The sequence below is a fragment of the Camelus ferus genome, chromosome 5, assembly GCF_009834535.1.
Source record: "Camelus ferus isolate YT-003-E chromosome 5, BCGSAC_Cfer_1.0, whole genome shotgun sequence".
Classification (NCBI taxonomy): domain Eukaryota; kingdom Metazoa; phylum Chordata; class Mammalia; order Artiodactyla; family Camelidae; genus Camelus; species Camelus ferus.
Genome location: NC_045700.1, coordinates 11,640,726 through 11,667,022, shown reverse-complemented (window position 1 = coordinate 11,667,022; position 26,297 = coordinate 11,640,726). Strand labels below are relative to the sequence as shown.

The window sequence follows — 26,297 nt, the reverse complement described above, 5'->3', positions numbered from 1 at the left end:
AAGTCACCTTCCTTTAGGGGACAGCAGGTTCTACTGGGCAATCTCCTCACTAGTGTGGTCCAGGTGATTCCAGGCTGACTGGTTTAATGTTCCATTCATGGGAGAGGATGAAACTGCAATTAGGTTAGGTATTAAGTCTTGGTTTGGTGACAATGAACTTAGCACAAGCAACTCCAGTTGGGGCCTGTTTTATCTTTTTAAACAATTCTCTGTTGATCAGACTCTCAACCTGAGAGGTGTGATGGGAACTTAAGGCATTACCACCATTCCCAGATACTGCTCTAAATTTCTTGTAGTTTTGGCTGATCCTTTGTGTGGTATTTACAGATCACTACTTCAGGTGGACATTTTTTATCTTGATCATTCTCTTCTTTCCTTTTCTGACATTATAGTTTTAGGGACATCATGTGCTTGCTTTGCAGAGGCTGTGAACATACATTTAAAGCTTTTGAGAGAATACAGGACACTAGGGAGATGACGATGGTTATTTATAAACAGGATAATTCCCACTATCTGGAGGGCACTTAGAAGTGATGGTCTCTAAGACCCAAACCAGTCTAAATCAAATAAATCAGAGAAAGACTCCATTGAAGGAACAAGTGGCTTGTTCAGTGATCTTATTTATGCAGCTGAGTTTCACCTTCCCTAGGAGTGTTAATCCAAGTGCAGCATGTGGTGTTGGCCACAGCCCAGACACCTCCTTGCTCAGCTCAAAGATAATCAAGGGATTATTAGCAAGAGCAACTTTGACCAGAAAGCCTAAGGATTTTTGCTGGATAGCTATTGTCTTAGCAGTGGGTTCTGCAATATCTTCAACAGTTAAGGAGAGATTGCTGATCCCAGCTTCATTCATACTCACTCCTAACCAGGCAAGAAGGGATCTGCCAAAGGAAGTGAATTCTGAATCAACCTGACAATATAAGTTCGGGGGAGTTGACCAATGAGTTGTTTCAGTTTGATTGTGGACAGTTAAGGACACAGATAACCTACAAGGCATTGCTCGGTTATGCACCAACCATCTAGGCATTCACAGGCTCAAGGAGAATGATAACCAACACAAACAAAGAAATTTTATTCGGGCACAAACCACTCCCACGAAGGTGACACCGTTGATGGGTTCATTTGCAAGGATTGTCGAATTTGCCTATTCAAGCCAGGAGTCATTTAGGCTTTCAGGACTCTTGGGAAATACAGCTCCTAGCCTGAAATAAAAAGTTGTTCTAAATTCTTTGCAAAGATGAATAATGCTGGTGATATCTTTTCATGATTGAGGGCAGATCTAAATCAGATCATATAAGAATATCAGATAATAAGAATGTGGAGATGCAGATGTTCTATGATTTGCATAATTATTTGTGTCAAATTGGGCAAGTACAGTTATAACAGGGGGAAGGTCAAAACAAGGCTCTGGATGTTCTGGCTAGAAAAGTCAGACTGTAAGTGACTTCTTAAGAGGCTCAGTTGTAGTTTATGGTGACATTGGGAATAGAAGAAAAATTAGTCACAGGAAGGACCACGGGGTCTCTAGCATAATGGACAGATCAGAGTTTTTGATGACAAATCCAGCAGGCTGAAAGGTTGCCCTCCCTTAGTAATGGCCTGGGAGATAAGGATGCCAGAATAAAGGAAAGGGAGAGAAGAAAGGGTTTCATGTTTAGGTAAAGTAGGAAGTCTTGATCTAGTATCGTGGGTGGAAGCAATCTACCTTCATATCAGCTACTTCTTTTCCTACTCAACTTGATTTAGGACCAGATAACATGTAGAGCCCTCCTCAGCTGTGCAATGTGTATCCAGGGTTCAAGGCCATCTTGTTTCACCATCGTGTCAATGGTTAGGAGCACTTGGTAAAGCTCTTTTTCATGAGTGTCACTTTTCAAAAACATCAGAGTAAAACAATAACTATCTATTAATGTAAAAGACTTAAAAATGCCCATTGTTAAAGATCTGATGAGAGTTTACTTGATAAGTAAATGTAGTTATTTCTGGGATATACAGCATTTTAAGATAATAACTGAAATCATGACTGATAATATTATACCAGACATATCAAATTTCCAGAAATTTCATACAATTTGGGAACGTATAACATATACCTATGCAAATATAACTTAAAGAAGGCTTCGTATTACTTCTTATTTGACGATACTTCTCATGTATTTAATATATCAAATAATTAGCCTAATTAGTTTAATCTGTCTCTCTCTTTCTCTGTCGCCTTCTCTTTCTCTCTCTCTCTCAACATCTCTCTTTTTACAATAAGAGAGAACAATTCTTTTGAGATGTCCCAGGGGTCTTCTGGAAAATCCCAAAGTTAGTTTCAAATAAAATAGACTTCATTCATAATTTGATTTTGGGAAGTGTGTCAGAAATATCAAAAATTTTGGATACTTGACTAAAAAGATCACAGATCATTATGAAACAATGCTCAATTATCCATTTAACTAAAGTGACAGTAAAAGATGTTAAAGGCAAACACATAAAGTCACACAGCTAGGAACACAACTTAAATCTGTTAATATTAAGAAGATTAAATTTTCTTAATTAATCAAAGTGTTGATAAAGACAATATGGAGCACAGTAAATTATTTTGATAAGATACAGAATCTTTGCTGTCTAGACAGATTACTTAAAAGGTAAAGAAACTGTCCCAATTTTCTTATCAAAATAGAACAAAAATCCAATAAAAACTTTGTCCTTGTAACACAGAGGAATTTAACTCTAATTTTGCATTAGTGTACTATTGATATTAAAATTCATTTTTTGACTTAAATAAATTCATTCCAATCTTAGCCAGCTTGACCACATATAAAATTCCTTTCCAAAGATTCTTTTTCACAAATCTACAACTTATAAAATGTCTCTTCAAATTTTTTAATATGTCTTTTCCGCTTTATCATTCTGGAACAATCAATCATTTTACTTTCCTTACCTACTTTTCATACACAGCTGTTTTCTTTCACACTTATTACTTCTAAGTAGTTTTAATTACATGTATTAATTAAAAATTTGAATCCTTAGAGTCCTTAATTCCTAGTGAAGGCTAAGCTGTAAGCAGTTGTGGACTGTCTATTACAGTAGCATTCTGCTGTGAACAAAAAATACTTCAAACCATATCAATAAACAAAGAATGCTGAAGCCATCAAGTCATCAGCCGCTGCCTCCACCTCCCCCCCGCCCCCAGTGAAGACAAGCCTGCAGCCCAGCCTCTGCAGCCACTCACAATGGTGCACCCAGAGGGGACTCAGAACAAGAAAGGACAGGATACTGGCCCTAGATAGCTAGGTGCTTGTCAAAGGAATGATTTCAATAAGCCCAAATGTTTGCTTCCTCCCATACATAGAAAAGCGCTAAATTCTTTAACTTGAGATGCCTGGTTTTCTTTAGATAACAAGTAATCTTTTATTGTTCCAACTACCTGGTCTTTGTTGTAAAGCTCCTATATATCCTAGCTCCTCTTCTACCTCTTGGGAGCAGTCCCTCAGAGCGATCTGAGAGGCTGTCGTCCCTGGCTCGAGTCCTCCAGCCAAATAAAACATAACTCTCAACTTTTAGGCTGCACATTTATTTCAGTCGACACTGAATTGGCAAACTTATAAAGACATTTTATAATTTCTAGAGACATACTTCTTCATAGCACAATTTTTCAACGTGGCACAAAACATGTTCACCAATAGAACCAAATATCTTAAGTTTCCTGGTAATAAGAAGCCAAAAGTAGATAAACTTGTGTTTGGTAATTAATGTTTCAATGTTTTATTTTATTTGGAAATGATCTTGATATTTAGACTACCCATAATTTAATTAACTTAGCAAAACTCTTAAGTTTCAAGTTATCAGAAAGATTTGGGGAAACTATTTAAGTAGACATACCACAAAACACAATTATTGCTAAAAAGTCACATAAAAATTCTTATCTCAATCACATCTATTTAATTCACTTATTCCTAACAATTATGTTTAGACTACTCCCCAAAAAAAACTTCATGAGGCAGAAGACAAAGTCTGCCATCACCCCAAACTATTTTTCCTGCTGAAAAATTCTGTAACAGAGATAACATGAAATTATTTGGTTAGTAAACCCAGGTTGAATATGAATTGCATATCTGCATTATTTTCAATAATATCAATGTTGATAACTCTAAAGACATGTCTATTTTAATTAAACCAACAAACGTAAACTAGCTTTTATTTACTGAATATTATCCTAGATCATAATGTACTTGAAAAATAGTTAGAGGAGTTTTTTTTTTAATTTCTGAGAGTATATGTAATTTATATAGTGCTTGCTTGTTTTTAAGCCAACTAAATAGAGTGCTTTACAAATTAATTTTAGCAATACCATCTGAAAGTAGAAAAAAATCACGCATCTTTAACATACATTCATAAACGCACATAAATGTACAGACAGACACAGAGATCTTATAGCTTTCATTTTAAAATTGTAGCCTCATGGATATGGTAATATAAAACTCACTAGTTTATAAAAGAAGTTGGATTTAAATTGTGTTTTGGCAAACGGAGTAAGTTAAGTTTACTTGCCCAGATGGTAAACTTTTTACTAATAGTTTTGAGGAAGACACTTACAATTTGTCATTTGCCTGAGTTCCAAATAACTTTTCCCCCTTTTGTTTTTCTTCTGATAAGAATTATTTTCCTAATGTTTGTATTCCAAAGGGATGGCCTAGATGAGAGTCCCTGGAGAAGGCCAGGTAGAACATTTACATCTCAAAGGCACAGAGAAAGAATGCAAATTTCTCCAAGAAGGACTTTTGTTTTCCAAGGCCAGAGTTTTTATCAGTCTTTTAAAATAAATATGGGAGATTAGGGCTTTGCAAAAAAGGTAGGTGAATTTTGAGTTGTTTCTGGAGCCAAGTTTCTGGTCTTACAAAGATTTGTTAAGATAAGGACAGTTGCTCTTAATTCCTCAAAGAATTGGTTTGCAGCCTAGATGATATCAAAGGGCTGATCCTTCCACCCAACCACATTATCTTCAATTTGCTTTTTTATGTCAGGGAGGAGATTTCCAACTAAGACAGAAATCAAAAGATTTTTATGTTCTGGATTTAGAACCGTTTGTCTTTGGAATGTTTTAGTAAATTCTTTCACAAAGGCCTCAGAAGGTTTCTCTGTCCCTCTGGGTGCACAGTTTTAGTTTAGTTTAGGGAAGGAGGCTGAAAATATTTCTAGCAGTATTGAACAATCCCATGGACACAAGAGGTGTTTCCAAAGAAGGTGCAAAAATATTACTCTCCCAAGATGCAGAGCACTCCCCAAGACAGCCAAATAGACAGTCCCCCTGAATGCTGGCAATAGAGTAGCTGCAGATGGAGTTCTGCCCACATTGCTGATGGTTACCAAGCTGAATCCTCAGGACACAAAACAAGACACACAAGAGGGGAGCACCTGTCACCGGGAGAGGAAGGATCAATAATCAATGGGTCTGAATTTGGAAAGAATAGGACCACATGAAATTTTATTTTTCTCTTTCAACAGGGTGTTACTGAACTCAGGTCCAGCTGCTCACCACTCAGAAACCAAGACTTGGGAGAGACAATTGTGATAGAAAGGAAAGTTGCTTTTAATCAGAATGCCGGCAATCCAGGGCGACGGTGAACTCAGTGTCTGCAAAAACCAACTCCAAAGATTCTGTTCAGCCATGAAAGTTTTAAAGGGAAAAAGGGGGTATTTTAAAGGGAAAAATCTCAGTTAATCACTGAGACAAGGGATCAGATTTGTCACCATCCTCCCTTCCTTTAGGGGTTCTGTTAGACAGATTACCTCACTAGTGCTGACCCAAGTAATTCCTGATTGACTGGTTTAAGATTCCATTCCATTCCTGAGAGAGGCTGAAACTGTAATTAAGTGAGGTATTAAGTCTTGGTTTAATGATATGGGACATATCAAAAGTGACTCAATTTGGGTGTTTTGTCTCTTTTTTAACACCACTGATCAATTTCTGCCAGTCCACATTCTGCCTGCTAGTACCCATGGAACCCTTCAGTAGTTTGTCTGTGTGTGTGTGAGTGTGTGTGTGTGTATTTTGCAGCTGTTTTGGGGTTGTTGGAATCAGTATATAGTAGATGGGGAAGTATTAAAGTTATGCAATTTGTATACAGAAATGATAATATTTTCCGGGCTTCCAGGAAGAAATACATAGCTATCCTTTTGAGGTTTATTTTACGTTCAGAGAAAATTTGAAACTAATCAAAGTAAATAACCTGTGTCCACTTCCCATCACAAACCACTAGACTGAAATGGTATGAAAATAACAAGATATCATTTACTCTTTCTTTTTGGGTACCAGGAACATCTTACAGAGAATTTGGGTAAATTGTGCTCTTTCCAAAAAAAAAAAAAAAAACCATGAAAAAATTGATTGATAAGTTAATATTTATTGATAGCCTATTCTGAGCTAGGAGTTACAAAGTATTCAAAATAAGTCATAGACCCTGCCCTCAGGGGGCTTAACCATCATTGAGAAGACACACAGAAACATCAAAGTGTGAGTCCCAACATAAAGCATTTGCTAAGTACTAAAGAAGTGGTGTAGACCAGAGTTGGGCAATTTTTTTCTGTAAAGAACAGATAGTAATTATATTAGGCGTGCATTTCTTATGGTCATTGGGCTAGCTCCACTACTCAGGTCTGCCCTTGCAGAGAGAAAGCAGCTCCAGACAGCACATAAGCACATAAATGAATGGGCGGGACTGTGTTCCAATAAAACCGTATTTACGAAAATAGACGGCAGGCTGGATTTGGAAGGAGGACCATGCTTTGTGGAGCTCTGGTTTAGACATTAAGTAGTGTGCATATTTAGAGAATTGAGAGAGTTTAACAGTGGGTAGAAAGGGAAGTCTTCGTGCAGTAGGAGGAGATTGAAGACTAAGCAGGAATTAGGTAGAGAGGTGATCTTCTGGGTGGGAACACTGTGAATAAAAGCTATGTATAATTGCAAGGCTTTGTGAGAAAATGGGTGGGAGTAAAATTAGAAAAAATGGGCTTCTCTGTGAAAGCACCCCAAGAGGGAAGGGCATTTGCACTTCTGACAAGCACTTGCTGAGAGATTAAATACACAATTTAGGTCCTGAGATGCATATTCCTAGAGCCATGGGGCCCAGTTCAGTTCCTTTTGCCCTTCCACCACGCTGCTTTTCTAGCCTATCTCTTTCTGTAGGATTGGCATTTCCCGCCCCAGGGCACAGAGATGTCAGCCTACAGGAAGAATGAAATTTGCTGTTGAGTACTGGGGTGAGTCACTTTGTGATGATTTTTCTATATGGTCAAGAGTGGCACACCAATCCAAGTGACGGAGGTACTTCTGAATGTCTGTGTCTCTGGTGACAAGAGCTCTCAGTTTAAGCAAACCCTTATGTCAAAGGGTGGCATTTCTTAAAGTGTATTAATCAGAACACTAGTCTGGCCAAATGATTCCAGGAAAAGGGGGTTCTATGGTATAAACAATGCTTTCTTTTGGATGTTGACCAGGTACATTGGTAAATTAAAGGGCATGAGAAGATCTGTTGCAAAGAAGTCTGTTTAACTTGTATAACCGTAAATTTCCCAAACACTTGACCACAGAACCGTTTCCCATGGAGCATCTGTGACCATCTCGTGGCACCCGTTTCGAAAAACAATGCTTTAAGGAAACTGATGTGAATATAAATATTGCTAACAGGTACTAGTTGTGGCTTCAAGTTAACGTGAAAGACAAAATGGGGGAGAGAGAATATAAAAAAATTCAGATAACTCAAGCATGGATTGGAATACAACCTTCTTATTTGTTGCACCCATTTGAATTCTGTTTGTCCCAACCTACCCCCAGCATTCTAGTTTCAGGTGAACAGGAGTACTAGAGTGCTGAGATAGGAAAGCAAAAAATGGGGAGCAGGAAATTTAAATTTATTTTCTTCTTCTTTTTTCTTGTTGTTGATGTTAAACTTCTGTCTTTGTCCCCTTCTTCCAAGTCCTTCTGGAGCCTTTGTTTGACTGAAAGCATGAAAATGATTGTCATCTGGAGCTATTCACGGCAGGCGGAACTGAGCTTAGAGGGAAAACAAATGTATAATTAGCAAGAACGTAAACATCCCCATCCAAGCCCAACTCTCCTTCTCTGTAGGGCAGACGAAGAGATGTGCAGAGGAGCTAGGCAACCCAGAGTCTCATTGAAGTATCTGGAGGATTCAACTGGGAAATTCTGTGCAATTTGCTGCAAACAAGTCAGACATTACAATCTAATTAAGTATAACCCTATGTTGAAGAGGATCTACTTAGCATTTCATAGCATTTCCTTTTCCTTCTCTATTTTCATTTCTTCTATGTGCTTCTGAAACATCCTTTCTAATTTTTATGCACTGTCCTGCTGTCTGGTTTTGTCAGCTTCTTCACTTGGCACGTAAGGATCTACTGTGTAACAAGTATCAGCGAGTCAGTGAAGACTTCGACATGATCCTCACTGTTGAGAGGCTGATATTCAATATGGCCAGAGAGACACAGAGGTAATAAATGCAGTCAAATGTTTAGATGTTATGTTCAATATCTGCATAGGGGTAAGAATGATGCAGGAAAAACGGATGTGGAGTGTGAGGAGGGCCGTGTCCCAAGTCTCAGCTGAGTCCCTGGGATGTCAAGTGTGGATCCTTGGCTTCAAACAGGAAAGAATTCAAGAGCAAGCCACAGCTGAGTAAACGTAGATTTATTCAGAGAGATGCATATTCCACAGGCAGAGTACAGGCTGTTTCAGAAGGCAAGATCAAGGCCACGAGGTGTGGGGGCTGGGTGCTCAGATTAGAGTAAAAGTAGGTACACACTCCATAGACAGAGTGTGAGCCATCTCCGAAGATGAGGGAGAGAGAGAGGCGGCCACGAGGCACAGTGTTGCTAGTTTTCATGGGCTCGGTAGCTTCATATGCTAACAAGTGGGAGGACTGTTCCAACTACCCTGGGGAAGGGGCTGGGATTCCCAGGAATTTGGCCACTGCCCATTTTTTGACCTTTTATGGTCAGCCTTGGAACTGTCATGGCGCCTGTGGGAGTGTCATTTACCATGCTAATATATTACAGTGAACGTACAATGAAGCTCAAGTTCTACTAGAAGTCAAATCTCCCGCCATCTTGAGCTTCAAGGCCTACTGGGGGTTGAATCTTCCACCATTTGGTTGTTAATTGTGTCATTCCTTGAATGGTTGTGCCCTGCCCCCTTCCCTCCTGTCTCGGGAGGATCCAGGGGAAGCAGTTGCGGTTCTACCTGGATATGCCAGGGGAAGTTTCATGCCGAAGATGACCTTAGAACCAAATCTTTAAGAATGAGCAAGGAGGGTGTAGATCAAACAGAAAGGTACTCACATCCTTCAAATATGTGTTGCTGGTTAGTTCCATGTGCAGTTGGATGATCAGCAAAACCTCAAGCCCACCCCATCCCTTTACTACCTTGTAGATAAGGGAACTTTATCATCAGGGACCTTCAGAGTGAAGTGTGTGAACCCAGGATGAGGGATGTTCAAGATGATCCACTAGAGTGTAGAAAGGAAATGTCCGAACTTTAAAGATGTTATCTCATCTCTTCGAAACTTCTGTTTTTGAAATTTCTATTTTTGAGTTTTATGATGTGTCTATGAATATCATTGTCTATGTTTATGACTTATAAATAAATATAAATTTATTGAGGGGTGCAGGGTGCATTTTTTTACTGATGCGGTGCAGGATCCAAGAGCTTGTAGACCACCTGTATGTATTATTCATCTAGGAAGTGGTTGCAAATATCTTAGATTTTATCTTTATTCAATAGACTATTCCTGAGAGTTTTCTTAGACATTATTTTTTTTTCTTTTAGTAACAGTAACACACTATTTTATGCCTCTAATATGTTCCAGGTTCTGAACTAGGCAATTTGCATAAAGTACCTCAGTTAACCTTATAATAGTACTAATAGTATAGGAAAACTAGCCCAGGATGTGATTGAAAAACTGAGGACCATAAAAGTTTAGTAATTTCCTCTAGATTAAAAGAGGCAGAGCCAGGGTTGAAATTACACGTAGTCTGACTTAAATGCCCATGTGTTGAACGATTAACAGTCGTCTTTTTAAGGTCAACAAAAATAAGTTACTAACATGCTTGCTTTGTTTTGTTGGAGGTGGTAGAAATTAAGTATTCATAGCCTTTTGCACCTATAATTTTTCTATGAAAATGCATATTCCTGTAAGCAAAAGTGAACTCTGATGCTTATTAGGTTATTCATCCTTTTATAATTGCATTTGGTTTTTGAAAATGTGTCTCTTCTTTGACTAGAAAGAATTACCCATCTGTGGTAATTTATCATTAATAGAACACTTATTTAGTACTTATTATGTGTCAGAGATTAAGTCCCCAGTTAAGTAAGAACTCAGAGTAATAGCTAGCAGGTCATGAAGTAAGAATTCTAACCCAGGCAGTCTCTTTGGCTTTGGAACCCATGCTATTAACCATTAAGCTATGATCCCGCCCCATAGAAGGGCACCCAGTTTTCTCAACAAGAATGCTTATTGCAGCATTGTTTGTAATAATGAAAACCTGAAAGCAAACTAAATAGCCATCAATAGCAGCCATCATTATATTCCATTCCCTGTGGCAATCCATGTGGAATGGAATACAGTAAACACGATGCAGCCAGTAGAAATGCTAACTGTTTTGGTTTCTTGGGGCTGTCATAGCAAATTAACCCTTACTTGGTGGCTTAAAACAAAGGAATTTATTCTTTCACTGATCTGCAGGTCAGAAATCCAAAATCAAGGTATCATCAGCGTCAGACTGCTTCTGAAGGCCCTAGGAAAGAATCCTTCCTCTCATCTTCCACCTTCTCGTGGCCCCAGGCGTTGCTTGTAGCTACCTCCATCCAATCTTTATCTCATCTTCATATGATCCTCTCTCTGTGTCTGCGTCCAAATCTCCCTCTCCTTTTCCTTAAAAGGACACCAGTCATTGGATTTAGGGCCCATCCTAAATCCAGGATGATTTTATCTGTGGACCCTTAATTAATTAAATTTGCAAAGACACTCTCTTTCCCAGTAAGGTCACATTCTGAAGTTCTGGGTGGACATAAATTTGGGGGGACCCTATTCAACTCACTATATTAGTTGAAACCTATATTTATTGAAATGAAAAATGATATATTATTAAGTAAAAAATCCACGAAATTGCAGTATGCTTAGCATGATTTCATTTTTATAAAGAAGTATATGTTAACCTGTGTGTATACAACACACAGAAACATGTTTAGAAGAGCGTACACCAAAATGGTAATATTGATTATCTCTGTGTAGTAGCATTATGTGTGATTTTTGCTCGTCTATCATTTTGTATACAATCTGAGTGTTTTGCTGTGAAGAAAAAAATCATCAGAAAAACACTTTCTATTTTTTTTTAAACAAATCTATATTTGACTCAAAAATTCCCAAACAGTATAATGACAAGAGTTTGAAACCCTGTTGGTCTAAAACTTTTGATGCTTACAGAACATCACCTGGGGGGAAGTCATTAGAAAGGATTTTGCTTTTTGTTTGCATGGAAAACCACTTTATCTGCTGTGTTCCTAATCGCAAGTCTTTTGTCATCCCCACCCTCATCCCAGTGCAATGACTACAAAAAGCCTCTAAACTCAATTTTTTACCTCTTGGTTAGAATCATACATCTTTTCCTCCACAGAATTTTCAGATATTAGGCAAAGGGTTTTAAAAGATTTCTACAGTATGAATCAATATCCCTTTAATCTTTTTTTTTTTTTTGGTTTCTCACTTTTTAAAAACTTTATTTAGTTTTTGAAGTACAGTCAATTACAATGTGTCAACTTCTGGAGTACAGCAAATTGTCCCAGTCATGCATATCCATACATATATTTGTTTTCATATTCTTTTTCAACATCCCTTTAGTTTTTCCATGTGCAAAACCTCAACTTCCAATATTGTGACTCAAAGAAAATACTGTCACACTTCTTTGCCTTCTCTTATGGTGGTTGCCCATCTCTGAATGCATAGAAGTTAGCCAAGAAAACATGTGGTTATCTGAAAGACAAATTTCTCTATACCTTTTGAAAATAAATTATTTCATTCCCATAATTGCCTAATGTTTTATGAGAAATTGAAATGCTTTTCCCAGTATGTCTGTTTTGTATTTGCGGCCAATCTGCTGCTTTTCTCGACCCACTTAGCATTGATCCATTACCATCAGCTGTCTGGTTGGGATTGCTTCGCTACTTGCTATCTCTGCAGTCAGAGTTCCAGTCCTTTGGGAGGTTCTGACTATTTTTGTCATCACCTTCGCAATTTAGTTTCATGTTTTGCAACATGAAAAATACTTTGGGAGGCTCTTCAAATTGCGAACAGTGTTGAGAATGTTAACAGACCCAGACGGTCAGATTTACCATGAGGTCCTTACCAGGCTGAGCACTCTCGGAGGGCGCGCACTGGGTTTGTCTTCCTTCTTATACCCCTATGCTTGTACCCAGTCTGGCCCACAGCTCTCACTCAATGAGCTTGCTTATTTGGCTTCCAAAACTCTAGACTTCCTATCAGCCTCATTAGGCTGAAACTCAGAATCTTTTTCCACCAGGGATGGGTAGTGACAGTGCCTAGCGGAGCCAGAGGAGAGAAAAGGCCGGCAGATTCTCCTTTCCTTGCTTCTGAGTATGCAAATTTGTCCCTGGGATAGAGGTCCAGTCTTGGCCCTCAGCTCTGGGCACACGCGCTTTAAGGCTATGATTTAAAGATGCAAGGAGACCAGCAATAGGAGAAGGAGTTTCTTCAGTGAATATGAAAAGGATTAAAAATCCAGGATATAGTGCCAGTCCCCAAGCCATCCCACCCTAGTCATCAGCCAGGCAAAGCGGGCAGAACCACCTCTCTCCCTCTGCCCCCACCCCGTGCTGTGCACATTCTTCAGAAGGATGCTGTATGTGGACCTTGGGGTTGGCCAGTCCGCCACAGACCATGTCCACAAGCTCCCCCACCCCCCAATCTCTGGGAGCCGTGTTGTGATTGATTGCATTTAACCATTATCTTGCGAGTGTGCGGTGAGTTGGTTGAGGATAACGGGAGCCTAATGATCGCAGGTTTTCTTGAAAGCAGGCACAAACACTGGATCCCATTTGTCCTGCAGGGACTGCGAGAAGCCCAGAGGAACTTTGGTTTATACAATGGGGGCAGCTGCTGCCTCAGTGCCAGGGGTAATTCCTTCCACAGAGGTAGTAAGACAGAGTTTTAAGTGTAGGGGAAAAGCCCCATCTCTTTCCCTGGCCATATAAAAGACGGGGAGTGCCAAAGCTGGCTGAATGCTCATTTTGTGACTGCTGGCATGACTGAACTTGGCATTGTTTTAGCAATCGTCTCTCAGAAAAAGGAGGTAACCTTGGTTAGAAAGGAGTACCCATCCTTGGGCAGCTCCATCCAGAAGCATCCTTAGACTGTTAATGTCAGGAGTAGAACCCACCTCCCTGCTGGAAGAATAAAAAAGAAAAGACAGCAGCTGAGTCCATTGGGATGCTGAATTACTGAACAACATTCTGCAGAACTATTGGAGCAGGAAAGAAACGCCTGTGTTGTTTGCATCATTTCTTGCTTCAAAAGAAGAGAAGCTAAAAAACAAAAACAATAAAGACAGATGTAAAATTTCTGTTTCCAGACTCCCAGTTGACACAGATAGAATCTGAAAAATAAAATAAAATCTTATTGCAAAAACAGCAAAACTGCCAAGGAGGGGAGAAAAGTAACCTCAGATCTGCAAGAAATATCAATCTTCAAAGTCCATTATCCAAAGACCTTTGTACATCAATACTTGATTTGAATTATGGAGCTGGGTTGTACCTTCATTTACATGGCATTTCCCCGAGTAGCTAGATAATATCAATACCTTGCATTTATACGGCGATCATCTTCCCAGATGGCTTCATTAAATTGTATGTTTTATGAGACCCACTGAAATGTGGTCATCTCTGAATGAGAATGATGCTCCCGGGTAACTCGGGGCAAGGGGAAAATCGTGTTTTGCATTTATGGTGTCTTTCTATCAGTGATCGTAAAAATCTTCAGTTAGCAAGCCTTGCCTGAGCATCTGTGTGGGCAGAGCCAAGGCTCCGCATGGTGACATACGGAAGATTACAAGGCGTGGTCCCAGCCCTCCAATACCTCAGTCTCCATTAAGAACTGTTTTTCCTTTTCACCAATGTGAAAACTTGAGGCCAGAGAAACTTAGGGAATTGGTGGAGATCTGATGGTATATTTTTCCAGAAATGAGAATCCTTATTTCCAGGTTTGGATGTGAGTGATTTTTGATAATAACACCTAAACATGTTTAAAGTATTTCAAACATGTATTTAAGTGGAATGGTCAAGGCTTTGGTTTTACTTAAAGAAGAAAAGACCAACCCCAAAAAAGGAAAATGAAGAAGTGTCTCTTATGTTGTCAACCTAGATTATAAATATTACTAAATATCTAAGGCCGTGATAACTGCCTTTAGGGACAGAGGAAACGCAGGATTCCAACTCCGAAGAGCTTGGCTGACTTGGGAAGTAAACGACTGCATATCCGTGGCGATTTCAAGGAAACAGGAAACCTCACTCATCTCTTGGATAAAGATTCAGTTTGTTGGCTTATCTCTCTACCTTGTACAATTGCAAGTGCCCCCAGGAGAAGTAACACATTAAGCCATGCCCAGCACAATGCTGGGCACACGACACTCACTCTGTGAGGATTATGAGGAATTTACATTGTGCGGATAAATTTATCATAGCCTTCCTTGAGAACTTAGTTTTAATGAGTTTGGAGGGGGAGTTGGGTGGAGAGGGTAGGAGTAACAGATGCCAAAAAAGGGAAGAAGAAATAGTTAAGGGTGAAAAGAAAGCAGAAAAGAGAGCCTGTGGGACTGGGAAAACCTCGTCTTATGATCTCTCTTAGGGACTGCAGCGATGTGTCATGTACTATATATTTTGAGATATGGGGATATGAGATTCTTATACTTAAAATACCTATGAGATTATACATCGTGGTAGAAGTCCCAGCTCTAATACTGACCTGCTTGGGATTTGGGGCAAGTCTCCCTTACCTGGGTCTTAGACATCCCATCTATTAAGGGGATACACTGAATGATGCCTAACATAACTTTCTATACATGGCATTCTGCTTTTCGATTTAAGTGAGAATATGGGACTATTTAGAACAAGAACTAGAGAAGCAATTATCCTGATGTTTGCTTAGCTTGGTGAAGAGACGGGATAATGTTAAAAATCAAAGGTTTCGTGACCCTTTCTTAATGTACTACTATAGCATTTGCAGCCCCTCAGTCTACTGATCAAAATATATTGGGTTCTATCCTGTCAGCGTTACAAGACCTTAGCCAACTTCAGATGCATTTAGAACAATGGGTGATTCATCTCCCGTCTACGTTTCTGTATATTTCTTCTTTCCTAAGCTGAATCTTCTTCAGGGCTGTCTAACTTGTGGTTCTCTCAGTTGGTAAGGACTTTAAAAAATTTGTAGTTAAAAATGAAACTGTTACCCGCAAAGCATTTTAAATTCCCAAAACTTTCCCCACAAAGTAAAAGTGCTAAATTATATATTAAAATTGGAAGTGCTAAAAGAATTCAGAGAGTAGAAAAATCATAATAGTCATGCGGAATCCAGGGAAAGCTTGAAAGTAGAAATGGGGCTAAAAGTTTGGCCTTGAGGACATTTTAGACTGGAATTGTTGGAGAAAGGCTTTCTACTCTAAGGGTATCTTACAAAGAGCAGGACTTCCAAATGTAGGTCTAAGGGCCATGCTGGCCCAAGGGGAAGTTTTCAATGATCCATGACTGTTAAGAAAAGTCATAGTGAGTACGTCTGAAAATGAAATGTAGCAATTTAAAGGACTGTTCTTTATTTTGAGATAGTATCCTTCTTTCGCTTTAGTGGTAACATACCCTTTTGTAAAATGATACAGGTCGTGGGTAGCAGATGTTTTTATATTGTGGCGTAATGGCATCAAATTTGGTCTCCGTTTGATGGTCTCTCTCATTCCCTTTGAAATTTTACTAGCCCGTGACATCCAAGATTTGGGCACCACCAGTTAGGTGACCGTTCCTGATATGTGACCTTTATCGCAGCCCTCCCTTATGTAGGCCAAGAGGCCGAGTACGGCTTTCTAGCCGGAGAGAGGACCACTGTGTTTTAAGATTTTCTTTCCCTGTTCCTGTGACTGGCAAGGCTTAGCCACGATGTGGACAGAGTTAAGCTTGCTCTGCTGGACCTACAACGTGTCCCGGGTCTCTGAACGACCTCGCACCCTAGACAACACCATGTGCTCTGTTGACTTTGACTGTATTTTTGAGCTCTATGCCACATTGGCAGCAGGAGAGCTGCCAACCTGTTTACCCAAGTCCCTGCTTTGTATTGATTACATAAATCAATACTATTTCACAACCCTTCCTCACTCTGTTGATGGAGAATGCTTTGATCGTTGGATCTTTACTTTAGTAAAGGCATGAAGAATTCTTTCTCACAAGCCAGTCTTGAGTATTTCAAGTGCTTCTTCACTCTGACATATGGGGTGGGACCACCCCTCGAAGCCACCATGTAAACATTCACGTCTCTCTGGAGGAAACATGTGTGGGGACACAGTTTTTCAGTAGAAAACTTTATGGTTTTCTCTTTGTCCTCGTGTCTTCTGGCCCCTTACTAAGGAATCCATATAAGAAAATTTTATTTGCTTTTTATGGGGGGGGTGGTAATTAGGTTTATTTATTCATTTATTTTTAATAGAAGTAATGGGGATTGAACACAGGACCTCGTGAATGCTAGGCATGTGCTCCACCACTGAGCTATACCCTCCCCTCCATATAAGGAAACTGTAATGATGATGCTAGGACTCGAACTGTGAAAAAAGTAGTGAATTTTCTATATTTTAATTGATGTTTTGCTAAATATTTTAGTATTTATATTTTATTACGTATTTTAATAGATGACAAATTTTCTACCTTTTTAATCAGCTCAGTATAATCTTTGAGCTGATATGGGGTAAAAAAAGATTTTAGAAACACAAACTCTGGTTTCACATTTCTCAATTCAAAGATGAAGGACACTAAGGCCCAGGGCAGGTAGTGACCAGCTCAAGGTCACCCAGCCGCTTAGCCCAAGTGCAAGGACTTGAAGTTGATCTAGTGCTCTCTCTCCTACCTCCCTCCAAAACCCCAGTGGAATTGAAATCATTGCAATAGCCACTGCCAAGTACTTAACAATGGATATTTGATGGTGGTCCTTTAAGTCTGTACCAGGGTGGTTTTCAGTTTTTCCCTTCATCAGCACAGGAAGGCAAGGACATCACACTGACTCTAATATTTCATGCTTAGCTCTGGATTCCCTTGGTTTTATATTTCTGACTCTTCCCTCCGTTTCTCGTAGGGCTTTATGATTTAATTTAATTTCAGCTTATGGCTGGCTTTGGTACCCAGAAAGAGTGGTAATTTGTCCTTTAAATTATTCACCCAGGGGAGTCAGTGTTCTTCGAAAGCGAGGGCGGGGAGAACCCAGAAGCTTCGTCCCCTCAGAGGGATACATGACACACACTGACACCTCATTCACTTGTTCTCCTGCCACCACACCTTATCTCCTGTGTTCAGCCCTGGTTCCTATAATACCTTGTTTTTCTGCCGAGCATTTCACATTCACAAATAAAGCAATTTACAGAGTATTTACACACTGACTGGTGACTAATTATATACGTGCAAACACTGCAATCATTCTGGACAAACAGCATTCCTCTACATTAGGTTCTCTGTAGGAAAGTGTCTGAGAGTTATTTGCAGAGAGAAATTTGGGGCAACAGTCTTGGCTCTGACATTCAATTTTTCAACGTCCGGGAGTTTATATAATCCAGGAAGCACCTCTGGACTGTGGCGCTCAGGTCTGAGCTCGGGGCTGGAAGGGTTATAAAAGGAAGGGGAAAAAAAAAAAGGGTGATGATGACCCTGGTGGATCTTAACGAAAATTGCTAATAAAACCAGGCAATGATGCGTGCAACCACTCACAAAGAACACAGGATGTTATAAAGTCACCTGCCGAGGTGTTTGGTACAGATGGACAGGTGCTGTTTTATGCAGAACTGGAGTACAGGATGGAGGAGACTGTAGCCTTTTTTAAGCTAAAAGGATAAGAGATGAATAATGTTCAGAGCTAATTTCTGAGCGCCTACCCTGTGCTAAATTCTTCACATATTCTCTCATTTAATCCTACTGTCATTTACTCCCACTGTCATTTCCACTTAGCAAATACATGTACTAAGTTTTACTAAGAAGTAAAAAAATGTTCTCCAGATTACCTGGATAGCTAGTAAGGGAGAGTAGGAATTACACCCAGGTCTGTCTGACACTGAACCACGCCGTTACACCTTCCCCACCCTAAGAGAAGGGTGACAAGCATTGTTAAAAGGCAACTATCTAGTACATAGACATGCACTATACACACACACACACATAAATATATGATTGGCAAATCAGAGGAAATTCTCTGCTACTTTTTTCAGCCCCTTATAAAAGCAATATACACTTTTAGACAACTAGATGTCTAGCTTAAGTTCAATTAGAGCTTCGAATACACGTATTACCTCTGGGAGACTGAAAGCTCTGTGAGCCCCTCATGTGTGAATTCAATTTGAATGGAGGAGTGTGCAGATCTGGAAGCACAGTGCGGTGAATGAGCAGGAGAGAAATCTCTTAGAGAGCACCTTGCTATGTTTTTTGACCTCAAATTGTGTGGGCCCTTGTCATAATTAATAGCGAGTGTTGCCACTTTCTTCTTGGTCTTTATCATTGCCTCCCTGACAAATAGTTTATAGTCTGTAATCTTCCCAGCGGTCTTCTCCCCCTGATGTTTTATACCTCTGTGACTTTGTCTCAGAGTTTTGTTTTGCATTTGCCTGCTCATCCATGGTGACCTTGTTTGGGCTTTGTTTAGTTTATTTGTTGCCTGATGATACATACCGAGCCTTACAGGGACCATTGGACTTTATATACATTCAATTTATTGACTGCAGTCATCACTGCTTCCCAACAGGCCCCAGGCCAAAACTAAACGATGAATGCCCTTCTCACTCAGAGGTTCCACCTATCCTGGTTCCCATCTGCTCTCCTCTTGGGCCATATGTTTTTTGTTTTGTTTTGTTTTGTTTTGTTTTGTTTTGTTTTGTTTTGTTTTGCAGCCAGCAGTGATCTTACTAATCGTCACAGCTTGAAGCAATGTGACCATGAGAATGCAGGTTAGTTTGCCTGCTTGTGACTGGATTGCTTCATAAGCACTTCTGTCACTCCTTTTTGTTTTTTCTTTTTCTTTCCAGTTTGTTTGAATGTGATATAAGAGCTCGCCAACAATTAAAACTTAAAATCAAGCTAAGGTCAGTAGTGGCAGAAGACATTTAATGAGTTTGTATCAAGAACATAAGCATCCTTATTATGAAATCACCCCACATTTGTAGCTACTACTGAATAGTGGGTGACCTCAGTGCAGAGTTAGAAAATGATAAAGAACTTATATTGACTATTCTGGGCATATTATCAAGGAGATGTAACAAAAGCTTTTTCTACAAATATACCAAGAATTATCTATTAAGGTCTCAGAGCCTGTCAAGCTCAGACAGCAGAAAAGTTTTCTTCTACATAATCTAAAAGATTTAGAGCATGGTCCTGCTCTAGGTCAAGATGAATTCTATGGAAAAAAAAAAAAAAAAAGCACCGGGTTGGAATCAGAAAATCTGATTTCTATTTTGACCCAACCGTTAGTAAACTTCCACAAGTCCTTTACCATTGTTAGCCTTCCCTCTCCTCACAGCACTGACAAAGGGCATACAAAGATGCTGCACTCTGGGTAAAACAAAAGCCTCCTTTCCTTGATAGAACTTACTTCATTCTCATGGACCACTGCCCCAGGCTCTTCCAACCCCAGCAATTAGGTTGTGTGTTCACCAAGAGTCCTCTGTGATTGTTACCAGTTGTGTTGCTGAAATTACATAAAGTGAATGCAAAAATTCATAGTCAGACAAAGTGAAAATATAAAAAGGATGGTTTTTGTTCCTACAACAGATAAGTTAAAAGCTCTGGATTCTTGGTTAAGGTTACTGTTACTAAAGAAACTTCCAGATGTGTTAGAGGTGGGCTGGATATTTGGAAATGACTGGACAAACATTGAGAAGGGTTCAGCTCACCAGCATTTTGGACCCTACCAGTCTCTGACCGCTATAAACAAAATCAAAGACATAAAGTTTTTGTATTTATGGAGCTGGATGAATTTGGAATGCAAATTTACCCGAGAGCCAGGGTTTGGCTACATTTGCACATTTTGTATGTTTTGCTTTTGTACTTTTTTATTTCCCAATGCGCCACTCATCTCCCCCTTGAGCGAGGGGTGGTATTATGTCACATCATTCTTATGTCAAAGCTGCTGTTCTCTGGGGTCCTACTTTTTACATTTGAGGTCTCTGCCTCTTAAATTTAGCAGACTCTAAGATTTCACATTGTCTCTCATCTGAAAAGTCTGTCGAAACAGAATTTCAGTTTTCCCAATCAGTAATCAGCCGCTTCCTTGCTCTGCTTAGCTTTCTGGGGTCCCATTTTCCCTTAGTTTTTGGTCTGCCAATCCCTCTTTTTCTTTTCAACTCTTTGATGCTTTTAAGGTGATACTTAAAATACATCTGTATAATCACGGCTTTCAGCTGGAGGCTTTTTCTGTACAACCTGGCCCACAGTACATGCTATAGACTTCCTACAAGTCACCTATCTATGATTCTTGCTGAGAAACCCAGCTGCCTTCTGAAATTGGCACGTCCCGCTGGAAGAGGCTGGTGCCAAGTCTGACAGCTTAGAAAGCCATAATTCAATTTTTTTTCTAAAGTAAAACTAAAACCTCAGGGTTCCTTTGCATTACATAATTCAGTCTCCAATATGCCAAAACAGCTAATACATTTTAGGTGGACAAATTGGTGGTAGGTAATGATTTGGCCTCCATTTCTTGATTTTTTTTTTTTCCTTACCTTAGTATTCTGAGGAAGCTAAATTTATGTAAATCATCGAATACAGTGCTTTCTAGTAAAACTTCATGTGGTGATACAAATGTTCTATAAACCGCACAGCCCACCCTGGGCCTTTTGCTCTCTTGAGGTGTGGCTGGTGTAACGGAGGATCTGAATTTTTACGTTATTTTATTTTAATTGCTGTAAATAGCTGCATGTGTCTAGTGCCCGCTGTATTAGTGCAGATTCTTTTTTTTTTCATTCTTCAATTTTATTAGGTAGAATTGTTACAATTTGACTGCACATATATAATATATTGCATGTAAATACCTATATACAATATACTGCACTTTTTTTTTAAAGTTTACATATATGTACTGACCATTGTTTCTAAGAACGGTTTAGAGCTTTAGCTTTTTAAACTTACATAGTTATCAAAGGAATAAAGCCAACCACAAAATAAGAACCAACAGAATGCGGTAATCCAATCATAAAGGACAGTCATATGTGCTTACACATATTCAAGAAGTCAATCATCCACGTTATAAATAATAAGTAGTTCATTTTCGACAGTGCAGATTCTAAGACAGATTTCTTTCTGCTATTTCAGGATAAACCCCTGTTATATAAGAATGCTACATAAAAATAATTTTGTGACCACGGTCTTCTCTTCAGAAGCTATGTAGTTCATGAAACTAAAATAACAGCAACCACTATTGCCACGAAATAACAACAACAGCAAAATGTTAATTAACCCAGCAAATATTTATTGAGCTCATATTATGAACCAGGCACCACGCTGCAAAGGGTGTCCTATACCTGATGATCCCTCTGCTTTCTGTGTAGATGAGGATTAAGTGGTTGATGATAGAAGACTTTATAAACAACTTTCAGTGTAAAATACAACTTCATTACTTCAAGTTCCCATTAGCATATTAGGGAGGAATGTTTATTTGACAGTATACAGTGTAGCCAACTGCTAGCTCTGTGAGATGATCTGAAACGGGGAAGAAACCAAACATTCCATGGGGCAAACTGTGTCCTGGAGTATCACAGGGTCTCAGAATTCCCACACTGACAATATCTGTTTAATTTGTTCTAATCCAATGCTTACCAACTATGAGCATTGAATCCCCACAAAATACCTGTTAATATTAATTCCATGGAATACATTTTGGGAATTGGAGATTTATACTAAGGAATTTTACAAGGCATAGGTAAGCAGAAACACTGGGTAACCTACATCATGGTTTTTTTTCCAAGTGGTGTTTGCGGATCTTCAGTGGGGGCTTGGATATATTCTCAGGAGCCCCTAATTTTACTGGAGAATTCTGAAATGATGTGATTTTAATTACACGATAACGTCCAAATATTAACACAAGCATATTTTGAATCATGTTGGTAAACATATTCTAACAGAGTAATCTACATGATTTCTCTTAAGATTGGCTTCTAATTGTCTCATACTGATTAAAAAAAACAACAGAGATGGATTTAAATGATCACTTGCCCCAAATGAAGACCAAACAACGGTAGGGTTAATTGTACAAATAAAGGTTTAATAAATGGAAGTAGTGAAAGAATTGAGCCATCACATGATAAACAGTAATAATAGCATGTTATATCTCAAAATAATTTGTTCTGTAGCAACTATTTCAATATATTTGAAACGTTTCAGTTTCAAAAAAAGCACCTTTTACATTACTGTAATTTGAAGCTTGCTTATTTTATGCTTTTGTTCATATTTACTTTGCAAATGTTTTGGTTTATAGATGTTTATGAGTTAAGTCTAAGAATTTTCTATCTAGTTTCATGTTTAGAACATTATAATTTTTGTTGGCTTGAGTAATATTATGATCAAAATAACTGAAGTCAAAACTAGGGTTACATACAAATTATTTTTGTGTGGAAGCACTGTGCTGGGATATTTCTGTTACATTTCTCAATGCACTGTATAGCATTCTTAAATATTTAGCCAATATTTAAAATTGGTTTGCATTCCATGTCTCTGCATCATCTGTTAAATTTGCTGTGTGGCCAGGGAAGTTCTGGAAAGTATTAAAATCTCATCACGGATAATCATGAGTTGACTGTGTTTCATATCACTGCAGATAAAAATAGCTTTATTGAACTACTCAAATACGGCAATGTCAGGTTTTGTGGATTTTTTTCCCTCTTGATCTCTATTGTCTTTTAAAAAAATTCCATACACAGCACACGCACTATGCAAAGCATGCTTTCAACGACCGCCTGGAAGTCAATGTTTCCAGATCTCTATTACTAGACCCATTTGCTCACTTGAATTCCAGATGCACATTTCCAGCACTCTCTTAGACATTTTAACCTAGATGTTCAACAAGTAGTTCAAACTCATTCAACCCCAGGTTCAATTCTTCTGTTCTCGTTCCAGATCAGTGATGACTTCCACTGGGCTCATCAAACTTGAAACCCTGAAGTCAGCTTCCACTCCTTTCCTGTCCTCACCCTCACAAGAGCGGTCAGCAAGTCCTGACGATTCCCTCCGTGCCCTCGCCATTGCCTTATTTCAGGCTTGTACCATCTCTCAGCTGATGACCGTGACAGCCGCCTACCTAGATTCCCTGACACACCAGTTACCTTCAATGCCAATCTTCAAACAGGAAGAACTTAGCTGATCTCACTGAGAGTTCTCAGCTGATTTGCTTCTGCCTATGGGAGCTGGCCTAATTTCATTTACAGAAACTTCTGCCTTATGAGGCTGTGAATTTGTTGAAGGTGAGGGCTCTGCCTTGCTCATTTTTTTTTTCTTACTGAAGTACAGTAAGTTACAACGTGTCAATTTCTGGTGTACAGCATAATGTTTCAGTCATATGTATACCTACATATATTCATTTCCATATTCTTTTTTATCCTGTTCATTATTTTTGTCTCAGTGTTTTATGAAGTTCTTTGCAAGCAACTGGTGCTACGTGTAGCTGAACGTTGACAGGGCACTAGTGAGGTGATAAGAGCACATGTTTTAGACTCAGATCTAGGTTTAACTTCTGCTTCCTCTGCTACTTTGTTACTAAGTGACCCTGGGCAGATGGACTTTAAGATAGTGATTCTCAACTCTAGCATCTCATTAGAGTTATGCAAGGGATTTATTAAAAGGGCCCAGGCCCATTCTTCACCCCCAATTAAATTAGAATATATGGAGGGTGAGGCTCATGCACTAGAAATTTTAATAGACCCACAGGTGGTTTAATAGATCCACAGGTTAATATGCAGCTAGGGTTGTGAATCACTGCCCTTGGCTTTCATTTCTCATCCACTATATGGGATCTACTTTAAAGGGGTTGTGAGCATGTGAAATGAAAGGAATTTAGCATAATGTCTGGCATCTAGTAAGTCATGAAGTTAATACAAAACCTCAATTTGTAAACTTCCTCTTCTCAATTGCTAACCACTGGGTGCTTTGCCTTCCTTTCAATGCCTGGAACATATCAAACTTTTTTGCTTGTAATGCCTTTGTATTTGCAATTCACCCTGCTCTTAGCAGATCCCTCTTTAAGTCACACCTGAAGTCACGCATGGTCTCCAGGGATTCTCCTTTATGCTCCATCACAGTACGCAGATGTTCATCATCTTCGTAGCACTTGTCTCAATTCGAAATTAGGTATTAATTTAACTCTGTACTGTCTGTTTCCCCAACTATACTGCAAGCTTCACAAAGGCAGGGACCTCGTCTGTTTTGCTTTCTTCCTCAGGTCTGGCACCAAGTCCCCGGGATGTGCCAGATGTTCAGGTGATAGTTGTTGAGGGATGAATGGATTAATAATTGATCCATCCCATGATCTCAAAAAGGCAAAAATCCTTGACTTTTTCTATCCCACGACTCTATGCATTCCCACATTAAAACACCACAACCAAAACCCAAACTAGTCCTAGAAATGACAGCCTCTAGTGTTTTGGGTTCTAGCTATTGACTAGAAAAACTGCAATCCTTTTTTTTTTTGAGGGGGATGTTTTTAATTTGGGTAAGGCTTCCAAGTCCAAGGTTCTCAGAGGCTTATTCATCAACTCTTGGGCAATAATTAATGTTAGTCTAAAAATATCTTGCTTCAACAAGGCAAATAAACTTTTGTGGGTGTTTGTGCTAGCTAAATAAAGAGGTTTTTGTTTTCAAGTTTACCTTTTGTTCCATCCAGTTGAGAAACCAAACAACACGTAAGGTTAATAGACGAAATTTTTCTCTCAAGTCATAGAATTATCAAATCATTGATACTTTGGCCTGTGAAAAGGACCTCAGAAATAAACTAGACCAATCCCTCATTTTACAAATGACAAAAAAGCCTAGAAATATGAATTTATTGGACATGTTTATGCACTTGCTGTCACAGTATCAGGTTTCAAGAATCCTTGATCAGTGTCCTGTCAGCCATGTTACACCAACTTCAAATTAACCCAAAGTTATTCTGATTTTTCAGAGTTCATAATTTATATTCTGGCATCAAGTAATTTGAGATTTTGATATTTCTGTAATAAAAAGTACCTATTCCAAATTCATGAGCATGACATTAATATCTAATGTCTCAAATACCTGTCCACACTCCAGGCTCTACCATCTATTTCATATTTTTCCAACTCTGAGCTCTTCAAACCTTATTGGAAGAAGACAGTGGTTCTCTGTATTTCTCCTAAGGAATTTGTACTTTGCCTTATGCTGCAGTAGGGATGACTGTATTGGATGTAAGAACCTTAGGAGCTGGTGTCACCTGGTCCCTGATTTTTAGGTCTTGTCTCTCCTTGTAATCAATAAATATTTAAACCAAAACAAAGATCTTTCCAGGTTAGAAATTTTCCATAAGGATTTTCTTGGTGGCAATTTTTAAGTGTTTGAAAAAGCTAGGTAGAGAACGCATGGCTTGGGTGAACAGGACTTATGTTGCTTTAACGTGAGCATTATGTCAGGACATTCTGCAAAAATTGGCTCTTTTCTGGATGCTTTCCTCCTTTTTAAAGTTCCTCATCCATTCAGTACAATACACCCACAGCTTTTTTCTTCTTTTTTAACTGTAGTGTAAAAACGTACCGGAGGCAGATTTAAGAGCTATAAGAAACACCAGAGAAGACAAGAAAGTTTATATAAATACACACTTAGATGCATTTTGTTGCAAATTTAATTACTCCTTCAATTTTCAGAAATAAATGTAGCAATAAAAAGGTCAGAAACAAAAAAAGCCATCGTTTACCAGTTCAAAGTAGAAAAACAGAAAGGAATTTCACCAACTAACATTTCTTTGCAACACTCTTAAGCAACTAATCTAAGCCCAAACTTC

The 26,297-nt window shown here is 39.0% G+C and overlaps 1 long non-coding RNA gene across 1 annotated transcript in view; it reads left to right on the top strand.

Annotated features, from left to right (window-relative positions):
- LOC116663574 overlaps nucleotides 1–26,091 on the top strand; it is a 62,588-nt gene extending 36,497 nt beyond the window's left edge. Inside the window, exons 3-4 of the long non-coding RNA XR_004319764.1 lie at nucleotides 5,494–8,495; nucleotides 23,408–26,091. This is a non-coding gene — a long non-coding RNA (uncharacterized LOC116663574). The remainder of the gene's footprint in view (nucleotides 1–5,493; nucleotides 8,496–23,407) is intronic.
- The last annotated feature ends 206 nt before the right edge of the window (nucleotides 26,092–26,297 follow it).